This window comes from Pseudorca crassidens, chromosome 16, assembly GCF_039906515.1.
Source record: "Pseudorca crassidens isolate mPseCra1 chromosome 16, mPseCra1.hap1, whole genome shotgun sequence".
Classification (NCBI taxonomy): Eukaryota; Metazoa; Chordata; class Mammalia; order Artiodactyla; family Delphinidae; genus Pseudorca; species Pseudorca crassidens.
Window position 1 is genome coordinate 84,277,808 of NC_090311.1, and position 15,067 is coordinate 84,292,874.

Consider the following 15,067-nt stretch of genomic DNA (forward strand, 5'->3'; position numbering starts at 1 on the left):
AATCTATATGGGAAAGACTTTTTAAACTTCTTAAAAACACAAAAGTTGACTTGAACAAATAAAAAGACATTACTTGTTCTTCAGTAAGATGATTCCACTTCATAAACTTCTTCCCAAGTCTCTTAATTTTCCCCCCTTTGGTCACGCTGTGTGGCTTTGCTGTATCTTACTTTCCCCACCAGGGACTGAACCCGGGCCCAGGCAGTGAGAAGGCTGAGTCCTCACCACTGGACCACCAGGGAATTCCCTCAAGTCTCTCTATTGATAAAGAGAAAATATTTTTGTAAAGCAATGTTTTGGTAAGGCAATACCAATAAAAATACTAACAAGGTACAATATGGATGGACTCAGAGGGTATTATGCTTAGTGAAATAAGGCAGATGGAGAAAGACAAATACTGTATGATATCACTTATACATGGAATCTAAAAAAGAAAAACTAGGGAATGTAACAAAAAAGAAACAGACTCACAGATACAGAGAACAAACCATTGGTTGCCAGTGGGGAGAGGAGGAAGGGAGGGGCAAGATGGGGTAGGGGTTTTAGAGGTACAAACTACTATGTATAAAATAAATAAGTGACAAGGATATATTGTACAGCACCGGGAATATAAGCAATGTTTTATAATAACCATAAATGGAGTATAACCTTTAAATTTGTGAATCACTATGTTGTACACCTGAAACTGATATAATATAGTAAATCAACTATGCCTCAATGAAAAAAAAATACTAACAAGTTTTTTTTTTTTTTTGGCGGTACGTGGGCCTCTCACTGTTGTGGCCTCTCCCGCTGCGGAGCACAGGCTCCGGATGCGCAGGCTCAGCAGCCATGGCTCACGGGCCCAGCTGCTCCACGGCATGTGGGATCTTCCCGGACTGGGGCACGAACCCATGTCCCCTGCATCGGCAGGTGGACTCTCAACCACTGCACCACCAGGGAAGTCCCCGTGCTAAGATTTGATAGTCATTTGGAAAAAGATAAAATTAGGTTCATATCTTATACCATACACAAGAATAAATTCCTGATCTTGCAGGACGGCGGGGAAGATGGTGGAAGAGTAAGATGCGGAGATCACCTTCCTCCCCACAGATACATCAGAAATACATCTACACGTGGAACAACTCCTACAGAACACCTACTGAACGCTGGAAGAAGACCTCAGACCTCCCAAAAGGCAAGAAACTCCCCACGTACCTGGGTAGGGCAAAAGAAAAAAGAATAAACAGAGACAAAAGGATAGGGACGGGACCTGCACCAGTGGGAGGGAGCCGTGAAGGAGGAAAGGTTTCCACACACTAGAAGCCCCTTCGCGGGCGGAGACTGCGGGTGGTGGAGGGGGACAGCTTCGGAGACGCGGAAGAGAGCGCAGCAACAGGGGTGCGGGGGGCAAAGCGGAGAGATTCCCGCACAGAGGATCAGGGCCGACCGGCACTCACCAGCCCGAGAGGCTTCTCTGCTCACCCGCCGGAGCGGGCGGGGCTGGGAGTTGAGGCTTGGGCTTAGGTCGGAGCGCAGGGAGAGGACTGGGGTTGGCGGCGTGAACACAGCCTTCAGGGGGTTAGTGCGCCATGGCTGGCCGGGAGGGAGTCCGGGGAAAAGTCTGGACCTGCCGAAGAGGCAAGAGACTTTTTCTTCCCTCTTTGTTTCCTGGGGCACGAGGAGAGGGGATTAAGAGTGCTGCTTAAAGGAGCTCCAGAGACGGGCGCGAGCCGCGGCTAACAGCGCGGACCCCAGAGACAGGCATGAGACTCTAAGGCTGCTGCTGCCGCCACCAAGAAGCCTGTGTGCGAGCACGGGTCACTATCCACACCCCACTTCCGGGGAGCCTGTGCAGCCCGCCACTGCCAGGGTCCCGGGATCCAGGGACAAATTCCCCGGGAGAACGCACGGCGTGCCCCAGTCTGGTGCAACATCATGCTGGCCTCTGCCGCCGCAGGCCCGCCCCGCATCGTGCCCCTCCCTCCCCCCTGGCCTGAGTGAGCCAGAGCCCCCGAATCAGCGGCTCCTTTAACCCCGTCCTGTCTGAGCGAAGAACAGACGCCCTCAGGCGACCTACACGCAGAGGTGGGGCCAAATCCAAAGCTGAACCCCGGGAGCTGTGCGAACAAAGAAGAGAAAGGGAAATCTCTCCCAGCAGCCTCAGGAGCAGCGGATTAAAGCTCCACAATCAACTTGATGTTCCCTGCATCTGTGGAATACATGAATAGACAACGAATCATCCCAAATTGAGGAGGTGGACTTTGAGAGCAAGATTTATGATTTTTTCCTATTTTTTGTGAGTGTGTATGTGTATGCTTCTGTGTGAGATTTTGTCTGTATAGTTTTGCTTTCACCATTTGTTCTAGGGTTCTATCCGTCCGTTATTATTATTATTTTTACTTTTTAAAAAATTTTTTCTTAATAATTATTTTTTATTTTAATAACTTGATTTTATTTTATCTTACTTTATCTTATTTTCTTTTATCCTCTTTCTTTCTTTCTACTTTTTCTCCCTTTTATTCTGAGCTGTGTGAATGAAAGGCTCTTGGTGCTGCAGCCAGGAGTCAGTGCTGTGCCTCTGAGGTGGGAGAGCCAACTTCAGGACACTGGTCCACAAGAGACCTCCCAGCTCCACATAATATCAAACGGTGAAAATCTCCCAGGGATCTCCATCTCAACACAAACACCCAGCTTCACTCAACGACCAGCAAGCTACAGTGCTGGACACCCTATGCCAAACAACTAGCAAGACAGGAACACAGCCCCACCCATTAGCAGAGAGGCTGCCTAAAATCATAATAAGTGCACAGACACCCCAAAACACACCACCAGACGTGGATCTGCCCACCAGAAAGGCAAGATCCAGCCTCATCCACCAGAACACAGGCACTAGTCCCCTCCACCAGGAAGCCAACACAACACACTGAACCAACCTTAGCCACTGGGGACAGACACCAGAAACAACGGGAACTACGAACCTGCAGCCTGCAAAAAGGAGACCCTGAACACAGTAAGATAAGCAAAATGAGAAGAAAGAAAAACACACAGCAGATGAAGGAGCAAGATAAAAACCCACCAGACCTAACAAATGAAGAGCAAATAGGCAGTCTACCTGAAAAAGAATTCAGAATAATGATAGTAAGGATGATCCCAAATCTTGGAAATAGAATAGAGAAAATGCAAGAAACATTTAACAAGGACCTAGAAGAACTAAAGATGAAACAAACAACGATGAACAATACAATAAATGAAATTAAAAATACTCTAGATGGAATGAATAGCAGAATAACTGAAGCAGAAGAACGATAAGTGACCTGGAAGATAAAATAGTGGAAATAACTACTGCAGAGCAGAATAAAGAAAAAAGAATGAAAAGAACTGAGGACAGTCTCAGAGACATCTGGGACAACATTAAATGCACCAACAATCGAATCATAGGGGTTCCAGAAGAAGAAGAGAAAAAGAAAGGGACTGAGAAAATATTTGAAGAGATTATAGTTGAAAACTTCCCTAATATGGGAAAGGAAATAGTTAATCAAGTCCAGGAAGCACAGAGAGTCCCATACAGGGTAAATCAAAGGAGAAACACGCCAAGACACATATTAATCAAAATGTCAAAAATTAAATACAAAGAAAACATATTAAAAGCAGCAAGGGAAAAACAACAAATAACACACAAGGGAATCCCCATAAGGTTAACAGCTGATCTTTCAGCAGAAACTCTGCAAGCCAGAAGGGAGTGGCAGGACATATATAAAGTGATGAAGGAGAAAAACCTACAACCAAGATTACTCTACCCAGCAAGGATCTCATTCAGATTTGATGGAGAAATTAAAACCTTTACAGACAAGCAAAAGCTAAGAGAATTCAGCACCGCCAAACCAGCTTTACAACAAATGCTAAAGGACCTTCTCTAGGCAAGAAACACAAGAGAAGGAAAAGACCTACAATAACAAACCCAAAACAATTAAGAAAATGGGAATAGGAACATACATATCGATAATTACCATAAATGTAAATGGATTAAATGCTCCCACCAAAAGACACAGACTGGCTGAATGGATACAAAAACAAGACCCATATATATGCTGTCTACAAGAGACCCACTTCAGACCTAGAGACACATACAGACTGAAAGTGAGGGGATGGAAAAAGATATTCCATGCAAAGGGAAACCAAAATAAAGCTGGAGTAGCAATTCTCATATCAGACAAAATAAACTTTAAAATAAAGACTATTAGAAGAGAAAAAGAATGACACTACATAATGATCAAGGGGTCAATCCAAGAAGAAGATATAACAATTGTAAATATTTATGCACCCAACATAGGAGCACCTCAATACATAAGGCAAATACTGACAGCCATAAAAGGGGAAATCGACAGTAACACATTCATAGTAGGGGACTTTAACATCCCACTTTCACCAATGGACAGATCATCCAAAATGAAAATAAATAAGGAAACACAAGCTTTAAATGATACATTAAACAAGATGGACTTAATTGATATTTATAGGACATTCCATCCAAAAACAACAGAATACACATTTTTCTCAAGTGCTCACGGAACATTCTCCACGATAGATCATATCTTGGGTCACAAATCAAGCTTGGTAAATTTAAGAAAATTGAAATGGTATCAAGTATCTTTCCAACCACAATGCTGTGAGACTAGATATCAATTACAGGAAAAGATCTGTAAAAAATACAAACACATGTAGGCTAAACAATACACTACTTAATAACGAAGTGATCGCTGAAGAAATCAAAGAGGAAATCAAAACAATACCTAGAAATAAATGACAATGGAGACACGACAACCCAAAACCTATGTGATGCAGCAAAAGCAGTTCTAAAAGGGAAGTTTATAGCAATACAGTCCTACCTTAAGAAACAGGAAACATCTCGAAAAAACAACCTAACCTTGCACCTAAAGCAATTAGAGAAGGAAGAACAAAAAGCCCCAAAGTTAGCAGAAGGAAAGAAATCATAAAGATCAGTTCAGAAATAAGTGAAAAAGAAATGAAGGAAATGATAGCAAAGATCAATAAAACTAAAAGCTGGTTATTTGAGAAGATAAACAAAATTGATAAACCATTAGCCAGACTCACCAAGAAAAAAAGGGAGAAGACTCAAATCAATAGAATTAGAAATGAAAAAGGAGAAGTAACAACTGACACTGCAGAAATACAAAAGATCATGAGAGATTACTACAAGCAACTCTATGCCAATAAAATGGACAACCTGGAAAAAATGGACAAATTCTTAGAAATGCACAACCTGCCAAGACTGAATCAGGAAGAAATAGAAAATATGAACAGACCAATCACAAGCACTGAAATTGAAACTGTGATTAAAAATCTTCCAACAAACAAAAGTTCAGGACCAGATGGCTTCACAGGCGAATTCTATCAAACATTTAGAGAAGAGCTAACACCTATCCTTCTCAAACTCTTCCAAAATATAGCAGAGGGAGGTACTCATTCTACAAGGCCACCATCACTCTGATACCAAAACCAGACAAGGATGTCACAAAGAAAGAAAACTACAGGCCAATATCACTGATGAACATAGATGCAAAAATCCTCAACAAAATACTAGCAAACAGAATCCAACAGCACATTAAGAGGATCATACACCACGATCAGCTGGGGTTTATTCCAGGAATGCAAGGATTCTTCAATATACGCAAATCAATCAATGTGATACACCATATTAACAAATTGAAGGAGAAAAAACATATGGTCATCTCAATAAATGCAGAGAAAGTTTTCAGTAAAATTCAACACCCTTTTATGATGAAAACACTCCAGAAAGTAGGCATAGAGGGAACTTTCCTCAACATAATAAAGGCCATATATGACAAACCCACAGCCAACATCGTCCTCAATGGTGAAAAACTGAAACCATTTCCACTAAGATCAGGAACAAGACAAGGTTCCCATTCTCACCACTCTTACACAACATAGTTTTGGAAGTTTTAGCCACAGCAGTCAGAGAAGAAAAGGAAATAAAAGGAATCCAAATCGGAAAAGAAGAAATAAAGCTGTCACTGTTTGCAGATGACATCATAGTATATATAGAGAATCCTAAAGATGCTACCAGAAAACTACTAGAGCTAATCAATGAATTTCGTAAAGTAGCAGGATACAAAATTAATGCACAAAAATCTCTGGCATTCCTATACACTAATGATGAAATATCTGAAAGTGAAATCAAAAAAACACTCCCATTTACCATTGCAACAAAACAAATAAAATATATAGGAATAAGCCTACCTAAGGAGACAAAAGACCTGTATGCAGAAAATTATAAGACACTGATGAAAGAAATTAAAGATGATACAAATAGATGGAGAGATATACCATGTTCCTGGATAGGAAGAATCAACATTGTGAAAATGACTCTACTACCCAAAGCAATCTACAGATTCAGTGCAATCCCTATCAAACCACCACTGGCATTTTTCACAGAACTAGAACAAAAAAATTCACAATTTGTATGGAAACACAAAAGACCCCGAATAGCCAAAGCAATCTTGAGAACGAAAAACAGAGCTGGAGGAATCAGGCTCCCTGACTTCAGACCATACTACAAAACTACAGTAATCAAGACAGTATGGTACTGGCACAAAAACAGAAATATACATCAATGGAACAGGATAGAAAGCCCAGAGATAAACCCACGCACATATGGTCACCTTATCTTTGATAAAGGAGGCAGAAATGTACAGTGGAGAAAGGACAGCCTCTTCAATAAGTGGTGCTGGGAAAACTGGACAGCTACATGTAAAAGTATGAGATTAGAACACTCCCTAACACCACACACAAAAATAAGCTCAAAATGGATTAAAGACCTAAATGTAAGGCCAGAAACTATCAAACTCTTAGAGGAAAACATAGGCAGAACACTCTATGACATAAATCACAGCAAGATCCTTTCTGACCCACCTCCTAGAGAAATGGAAATAAAAACAAAAATAAGCAAATGGGACCTAATGAAACTTCAAAGCTTTTGCACAGCAAAGGAATCCATAAACAAGACCAAAAGACAACCCTCAGAACAGGAGAAAATATTTGCCAATGAAGCAACTGACAAAGGATTCATCTCCAAAATTTACAAGCAGCTCATGCAGCTCAATAACAAAAAAACAAACAACCCAATCCAAAAATGGGCAGAAGACCTAAATAGACATTTCTCCAAAGAAGATATACAGAGTGCCAACAAACACGTGAAAGAATTCTCAACATCATTAATCATTAGAGAAATGCAAATCAAAACGACAATGAGATATCATCTCACACCAGTCAGAATGGCCATCATCAAAAAATCTAGAAACAATAAATGCTGGAGAGGGTGTGGAGAAAAGGGAACACTCTTGCACTGCTGGTGGGAATGTGAATTGATACAGCCACTATGGAGAGCAGTATGGAGGTTCCTTAAAAAACTACAAATAGAACTACCATATGACCCAGCAATCCCACTACTGGGCATATACCCTGAGAAAACCATAATTCAAAAAGAGTCATGTACCAAAATGTTCATTGCAGCTCTATTTACAATAGCCAGAAGATGGAAACAACCTAAGTGTCCATCATCAGATGAATGGATAAAGAAGATGTGGCACATATATACAATGGAATATTACTCAGCCATAAAAAGCAATGAAATTGAGTTATTTGTAGTGAGGTGGATGGACCTAGAGTCTGTCATACAGAGTGAAGTAAGTCAGAAAGAGAAAGAGAAAGACAAATACCGTATGCTAACACATATATATGGAATCTAAGAAAAAAAAAACATGTCATGAAGAACCTAGGGGTAAGACAGGAATAAAGACACAGACCTACTAGAGAATGGACTTGAGGATATGGGGAAGGGGGAGGGTAAGCTGGGACAAAGTGAGAGAGTGGCATGGACATATATACACTACCAAATGTAAAATAGATAGCTAGTGGGAAGCAGCCACATAGCACAGGGAGATCAACTCGGTGCTTTGTGACCACCTAGAGGGGTGGGATAGGGACGGTGGGAGGGAGGGAGATGCAAAAGGGAACAGATATGGGAACATATGTATATGTATAACTGATTCACTTTGTTATAAAGCAGAAACTAACACACCATTGTAAAGCAATTTTACTCCAATAAAGATGTAAAAAAAAAAGAATAAATTCCTACTGAATCATAGATTTTGGAAACCATACAAATACTAGAAGAAAACATGGTCCTTTTTAATCTGGATATATATATATATATATATATATATATATATATATATATATATATATATATATATATATAAAAGAGGAGAGTATTAACCCAAGTAACTTTTGAACACAATATTTGGAATATATGTCCTTAAGCTAATGTAAAAAGGCTTTCTAACTATGATTCAAAACCCAGATGCAATAACAAAACAAGAATGACAAATGTAACTATATAAAATAAATAAATAAAAATCTTAACGTGGAAATGAAACCCCCAAAGCATAAACAAAGTTAAAATACAACTAGCAAACTGGGAGAAAATATTTGTAATATATATCACAGCTAAAGAGCGAATCTTCCTCATATGCAAAACACTGTTTAAAAATGGAAAGAACAAAAGATGAAAAACCTGAAAAAAATAGACAAACAACATGAGTTCAGCAATGCACACGAAGATGTAAATACAGTCCTTAAATATACAAAAAGATGTTTAACCTCACCAATCACAAGAGAAATGCAAACTGAAAACTATACTGAGAGACACATAAAAGGGTGGAAAAAGGTATATCATGTAAACATTCATCAAACCACTAATCAAAAGAAAGCCAGAGCAGCTAAATTAACATCAAAGTCGACTTCAGAACAAGGAAAATTACCATGGATAAAAAGGAACAGTACATAATGATAAAAGTATTGTCTCACCAAGAAGATACATTAATGCACCTAATTAAAGCATTCCAAAATACTAATAGAAAGAAAAAGAGGAAAAAACTAATAAAACTGAAAGGAAAACATGGACAGTTCCACAATTGTACTTGATATTATACAATATATTGATTATACACTTGATATCAATTATAATTGATATTTCAATTCTTTTCTCTCAGTAATTGATAGAACAAGTAGACAGAAAATCAGCAAAGATGTAGAAAAAAATGAATGACACCCATCAACCAACTGGATCTAATTGACATTTATGGAATATTCCACTCAACACCAGCAGAATACATTCTTTTCAAGTGAACATAAAATATTCAACAGGATAGGCCATATTCTGGGCCATAAAATAAACTCTACCAAATTTAAAAGAATTGAAATCACAATTCAGTGTGTTCGTTCTCTGACCATAATGAATTAAATTAGAAGTCAATAATAGAAAGATCTAGAAAATACCCCAATTATTTGAAAATTAAACAGCTCACTTCTTAGTAATCCATGAGTCCAAGTCTCATGAAAAATTAGAAAATATTTTGAACTAAACAAAAATGAAAACACCATATCAAAATCTGTAGGATGCATAAAAAGCAACACTTTGAGAGAAATTTATAGCTTTTTTTTGTTTGTTTGTTTTTGTTTTTGGCCACACAGCTTGCAGAAACCTTAGTTTTCCGACCAGGGATCGAAATCAGGCCCCTGCAGTGAAAGCACCAAGTCCTAACCACTGGACCGCCAGGGAGTTCCCTATAGCATTTTTATAGAGAAATTTAAACACCTATGGTAGAAAACTAACATATCTAAGCTTCCACTTTAAGAAACTAGAAAATGAAGAGCCTGATTATGACTCAGAGACCTTGTTCAGCTTTTCGTCTCCTAGGATCCTTCATATAATAGGGGTAATGCCACCCTCTCCTGGCATAGGTAGGATTGAGCTCACAATTTGGTTTTTCAAAACTAAACCATTTATTACTGAGGGCTCATACATGAATGGTAAAGCATTATGAAAAAACAAGCAAATTATTAGTACAGGATCAGGATGCAGTTACCCCTTGGGGGGGGGGTAAGGGAGACCCTTAACAGGAGCATGTAAGGAACTTCTGAGATGCTTGTGCTCTTAATCTGAATCCTTAGATACAGATGCTCAGTTTATTATGCTCTTTAAACTACTCATTTACCTTTATAGATCCTTGTATACATATGACATTTTCTCATTTAAAGTTTGAAAAACATGAAATGTATTAAACAGATTCTCTCTGCCCCCCTGTTTACTCATCTCAGAAACAAATTTTCATGTGACCACAAAAACTACCCCCAAGAACTAGCTGAACTTCACAGTTCTTACTTGTAAGATAATATTTCTAATCAGACTATTTTTTTCCTATTATTTAAACAAAATAAGGAGGAAATGATTCTTCCACATATACGTGGTCTACCATCTGGCTTTGGGGTCCCAAGTAGTTTACACATCCGGCCTGTACCTTGCAGTGCGGGAGCCAGAGGAAAGAACAAATGCAGAAAACAGCTCTCTCTCTTCTTAATGGGTTACGCCCAGACTCCAGGTCTGTAGAAAATTTGCGTCGGGTGAGATTTGCTCTTTACCTGAACCATGGGGACATAACCTTGGTGCACCTGGCTCTCAGTGACCTTAATACCGTCTCCCCTTGCTCAGCCCCAGCCTGGGAGGGAGGCCAGACTACACTAGGTATCACCCAGACTGCAAAGGTAGTGGGGTCAGAGATAGGACTGCTGTGCTGGAGTTTCAAGTTCTCAAAAAGCCAGGGCTGAATTGGAGGAAATATCTCTGTCTGCTTGTCTATGGGAGCTGTTAGCAGCACGACCTTGCCTACCAACTTCACCCGGGACGTTTATTCCTCGTGACCACAATCCTGTTTCCGTGCCTTCCTTGTGGCACGGAATGCTTGTTCTCTTTGTGGGGAGTGTGCATGCTTGTTCCTACACCTGCATGCTTGTTCTCTTTGTGGGGAGTGTCTGTAGGGACAAGGTGAGCCAGGGAGTGTCAAAGAAAGGAGAGAAACCTTAGAGCGAGAACTTGCCATACATGGTGCTGGGGCTCGTGCTCACCGACAGCCTCCTGGACCAGTCACGGAAAACTTCCAGAAATAGAATTTGTCAAGTTCCCATCCCATTCTCTCTATTATCTCATTCCATAAAACATCTTTAAAAATTCCAGATATAGGGATTACCTGGTGGTGCAGTGGTTGAGAGTCCGCCTGCCAATGCAGGGGACACGGGTTCGTTCCCCGGTCCGGGAAGATCCCACATGCCGCGGAGCGGCTGGGCCCGTGAGCCATGGCCGCTGAGCCTGCGCGTCTGCAGCCTGTGCTCCACAATGGGAGAGGCCCGCGTACTGCAAAAAAAAAAGAAAGAAAAAAAATATATATAAATTGAAAAGACAGTCTTTAACCTTTAGAAGAAAAGAAGGTTTATGAGCTCACAAGTGTGGACGTATTTCTTAAGATACAGAAAGCATAAATCAGAACGGACAGAACTGAGAGTTTCGACAGCATCAAATTTTAAAGCTTTGCATTTAAAAAAAGTGACACCACAAACAATGTAAAAAGCCAAATCACAGACAGCAAGAAAATATTTGCAAAGTTTATTAAAAAAAATAGTGTCCAGAATATATTAAGAACTTGATCGAATTGATAAGAAAAAGATCAACAACAAGTTAGAAAAACTGGCAAAGGAATGAATTATTGAGGAGTAAAAATCACAGTGGCCTGTAACAATGAACATGTTATTGGCCTCACCCATGATCAGGGAAAGGAGTTAAATGAGATCACTTTGGCACTCAGCAGGTTGGCAAGCTTTAAAATTCAAACAGCAAGAGATGAGGGTGTGAAGAAGTGAGGATGCTTACAAACTTCTATCTGCTCAGCCATCAGGGTGTGATAGGCTCCGGCCGGGTGGCAGGCACCCTTTGGGGCTCTGGGGGTCCAGGGTGATAACACAGATGGCCTTTGATGACACAAGTTACCCTCAAAGGGAGAAGAGTTGAGGGAGAGCATGACGTCAGCCACAGACTTGGGTATCCAGGGTACCATTCAGACCTCTAAGTTCAAGTGCTAAATAGGTTGCATCTGCAGGTCTGAATCTCAAAGAAGCCAGGAGTGGATATACCTCTGGGAATCATATTAGTCAAGTTCTTACAGCCAAGCAACAGAAAGAAAATCTAGCTAATTTAAGCAGAAAGGAATTCTTTTCAAGGATTTGGGGTATCACCAGGAGCTCAAGAGGGCTCAGGAAGGAGCCACACACCCTGAAACAGCAGAGATGGCCAGGAGGACACCACCACCCCCACAAGCTCCCCAGGGCCTGGAGGTGGCCTTTCTCCCCTGCCCTCCCGAGCCCGGCGGTGCTGCTGGGGTCACGGGTCCTGCCGCTGCTGGAACTGCATGTGACAAAGACCAGTTCTCTGACTAGAAGGTTTAGGACTAAGCCTTAGGAAACCCCAATATATAGCCGCTACAGGGAGAATTGATGTGTAGAGGAAAATAAGGAGGGGCCTCCGGGGGAGGGTGCGTCCCTGGCAGGAGCTACTGCTGTGAAGACAAGAGGACTGCCCCGTGGGGGGCAGAAGTCCCTCAAGTCTCATGCTTTAGCTTAAAAGTCTCGTCACAGTCCCCCGAATACTCAACTGTAGCTACAGTACTTTCCCCTTCCCCCTCATCGGGCCCCCTGAGCACCATGCCACCTCTGCAAAGGACCAGGTGACATTCTGTGGGAGGTCAAGGCGACCCGTTTCTCTAGTACATATAGAATGGATAAACAACAAGGTCCTACTGTACAGCACAGGGAACTATATTCAGTATCCTGTGACAAACCATCATGGAAAAGAATATGAAAAAGTATATATATATGTATAATATATAACTGACTCATTTTGCCCTACAGCAGAAGTTAACACAACATTGTAAATCAATTATACTTCAATTTGAAATTAAAAAAAAGACCAGTTTCTCTGCAAGGCTGTGCACAGAGCTGAAGAGATGACGTGGGCCGGCTCTTTGCAAACTGCCACGGACAAAAAGCACTTTCTAGATAGTAGTTGAATCCCAGGTGCCAGGAGCTGCCTTCAGTTGCCCCAGTAAAGATGCCACAATTAATACAATGGCCACTGCAACTGGAACCACAGCCCGGTTATCATGAATCCACAGTGATTCCTCTGAGGCCCAGTCACTTTCACAGGTTAAACAGGCGAAGTTGTTTAGGGGATGTGGGGGCATGTGATCAGGATCCCCTCTCATCTTCCAAGTCCTTCTTCCCTTCAGGGTGGGAAGGGGCTTTGGGTTTACCCAGCCATAGTGGAGCAGTTTGCTGGGGGTGTCTTTTCAGTCACACATTTAGGAACAGGGCAGGACCACGGTGTGTCTGCAGACCCGCTGGGCCCCCTGTGAGAACTCAGGTCACAACGGTCACAACCCCTTTAGCCCTGTGACCCCCAGAAGCCCACACTTTAGCTGCAGATACAAGGCCACTTTGAAGACCCAGGTGTGTGTTAACTCAGAATCCAGCATCTAGCCAGCCCTGAAAGGAGAATAGCTTCCTTTCTCCAGAGCACAGCCTCCTTAGCAGATGGTCCTTGTTGCTTTAGGGGAGACTTGGAAGGAGACGGCAGTTTACACGTGAGGCATTACAGGGACCTCCTCTGGGGACCCTGGGCCCCTCTTTCAGGGACACCTCAGGGCTTTGACTGCCTTTGACTGACTGAGAGGCCACCGCTCCCCTGTGGTCAGCCAGGTCTGGCAGGCTGACAATGGCCTCACACCTTTGGACATTCCTCCACCTTGGAGGGAGGCTCCATGATACATGGTAATCCATGTTACCGCCCTTTGAAACCGGCCCGACTGCTAAGTGCTTGACTAAAGAACACGGAGGAGGGGACCACATGTCAGAATCCAGGCCCAGAGTTCAGACACTGGCAGCTTCCACTTCCTGTTTCTGGGACACTTTCTGGGGAAGCCAGAGGCCATCATGCTATGAGAGAGCCCAAACCAGCCATGCGGAGGAGCTGCTTGCAGGGAACTCTGCTCACTGCCCCAGCTGTGGCCCCTACCTCAACCTTGTAGCAGACACGTGAGGGAGCCGCCGATGACCCCTGGCCCTGGTCCCCATCTGACTGCAGCTCCCTGAGAGACCCCAAGCAAGAACCACCACATTCACACCCATCAGGACGGCTACCATCAAAGAAAATAAAAACAGTGAACAATAGTTTCGGTAGAATGTGGAGGAATTGGAACCCTTGTGCATTGCTGATGGGAAGGTAGAATGGTGCAGCTACTGTGGAAAACAGTATGGTGAGTTCTCAAAATATTGAACACAGAACTACCATATGCTCCAGTAAATCCACTCCTGGGTATTTATTACCCAAAGGAATTGGAAGCAGCAAGGACTCCAATAGATATTTGTACACCAGCGCGCACCGCACAATTATTCACAATAGTCAGAAGATGGAAACAACCCAAATGCCTATCAATAGACAAATCGATGCACAAAATGTGGCCCATCTATAAATGGAATATTATTTAGCCTCAAAGGGGAAGGAAATTCTGACACTGGCTAGAGCGTGGATGAATCTTGAAGGCATTATACTAGCAGAAATAATCCAGTCACAAAAGAATAAATGCTGTAGGATTCCACTTAGATGAGGTACCCAGAGTTGTCGGGTGCACAGAGACACAAAGTAGACAGTGGTCGTCAGGGGCTGAGGGAGGGGGGTGGGGAGTCAGTGCTTAATGGGGACAGAGTTTCTATTTGGGAAGGTAAAGTGTTCCGTGGATGGTGGCGACGGTTACACAACAATGCGATTGTACTTAATGCCACTGAACTGTACAATTAAAAATGGTTAAAATGGTAAATTTCATGTTATATATATTTTACCACAATAAAAAAGAATCATGCGCAGAATTACGAAAGATAATGATGAATGATTGTTTTAAAGTACTATGATTTGAGATGATTTGTAAGAAGACCTAGAATTGCACTTCAGGGGACTTCCCTGGTGGCTCAGTGGTTAAGAATCCACCTGCCAATGCAGGGGACATAAGTTCGAGCCCTGGTCTGGGAAGATCCCACATGCCGTGGAGCAGCTAAGCCCGTGTGTCACAACTACTGAAGCCCGTGGGCCCTAGGGCTGGTGTGC

At 42.1% G+C, this 15,067-nt stretch overlaps 1 long non-coding RNA gene across 1 annotated transcript in view; it reads right to left on the reverse strand.

The window, feature by feature from the left end:
- Positions 1-15,067, reverse strand: part of LOC137209460 (uncharacterized) — a 60,395-nt gene that overhangs the window by 13,726 nt on the left and 31,602 nt on the right. The window contains exon 2 of the long non-coding RNA XR_010936068.1: positions 11,109-11,272. This is a non-coding gene — a long non-coding RNA (uncharacterized lncRNA). The remainder of the gene's footprint in view (positions 1-11,108; positions 11,273-15,067) is intronic.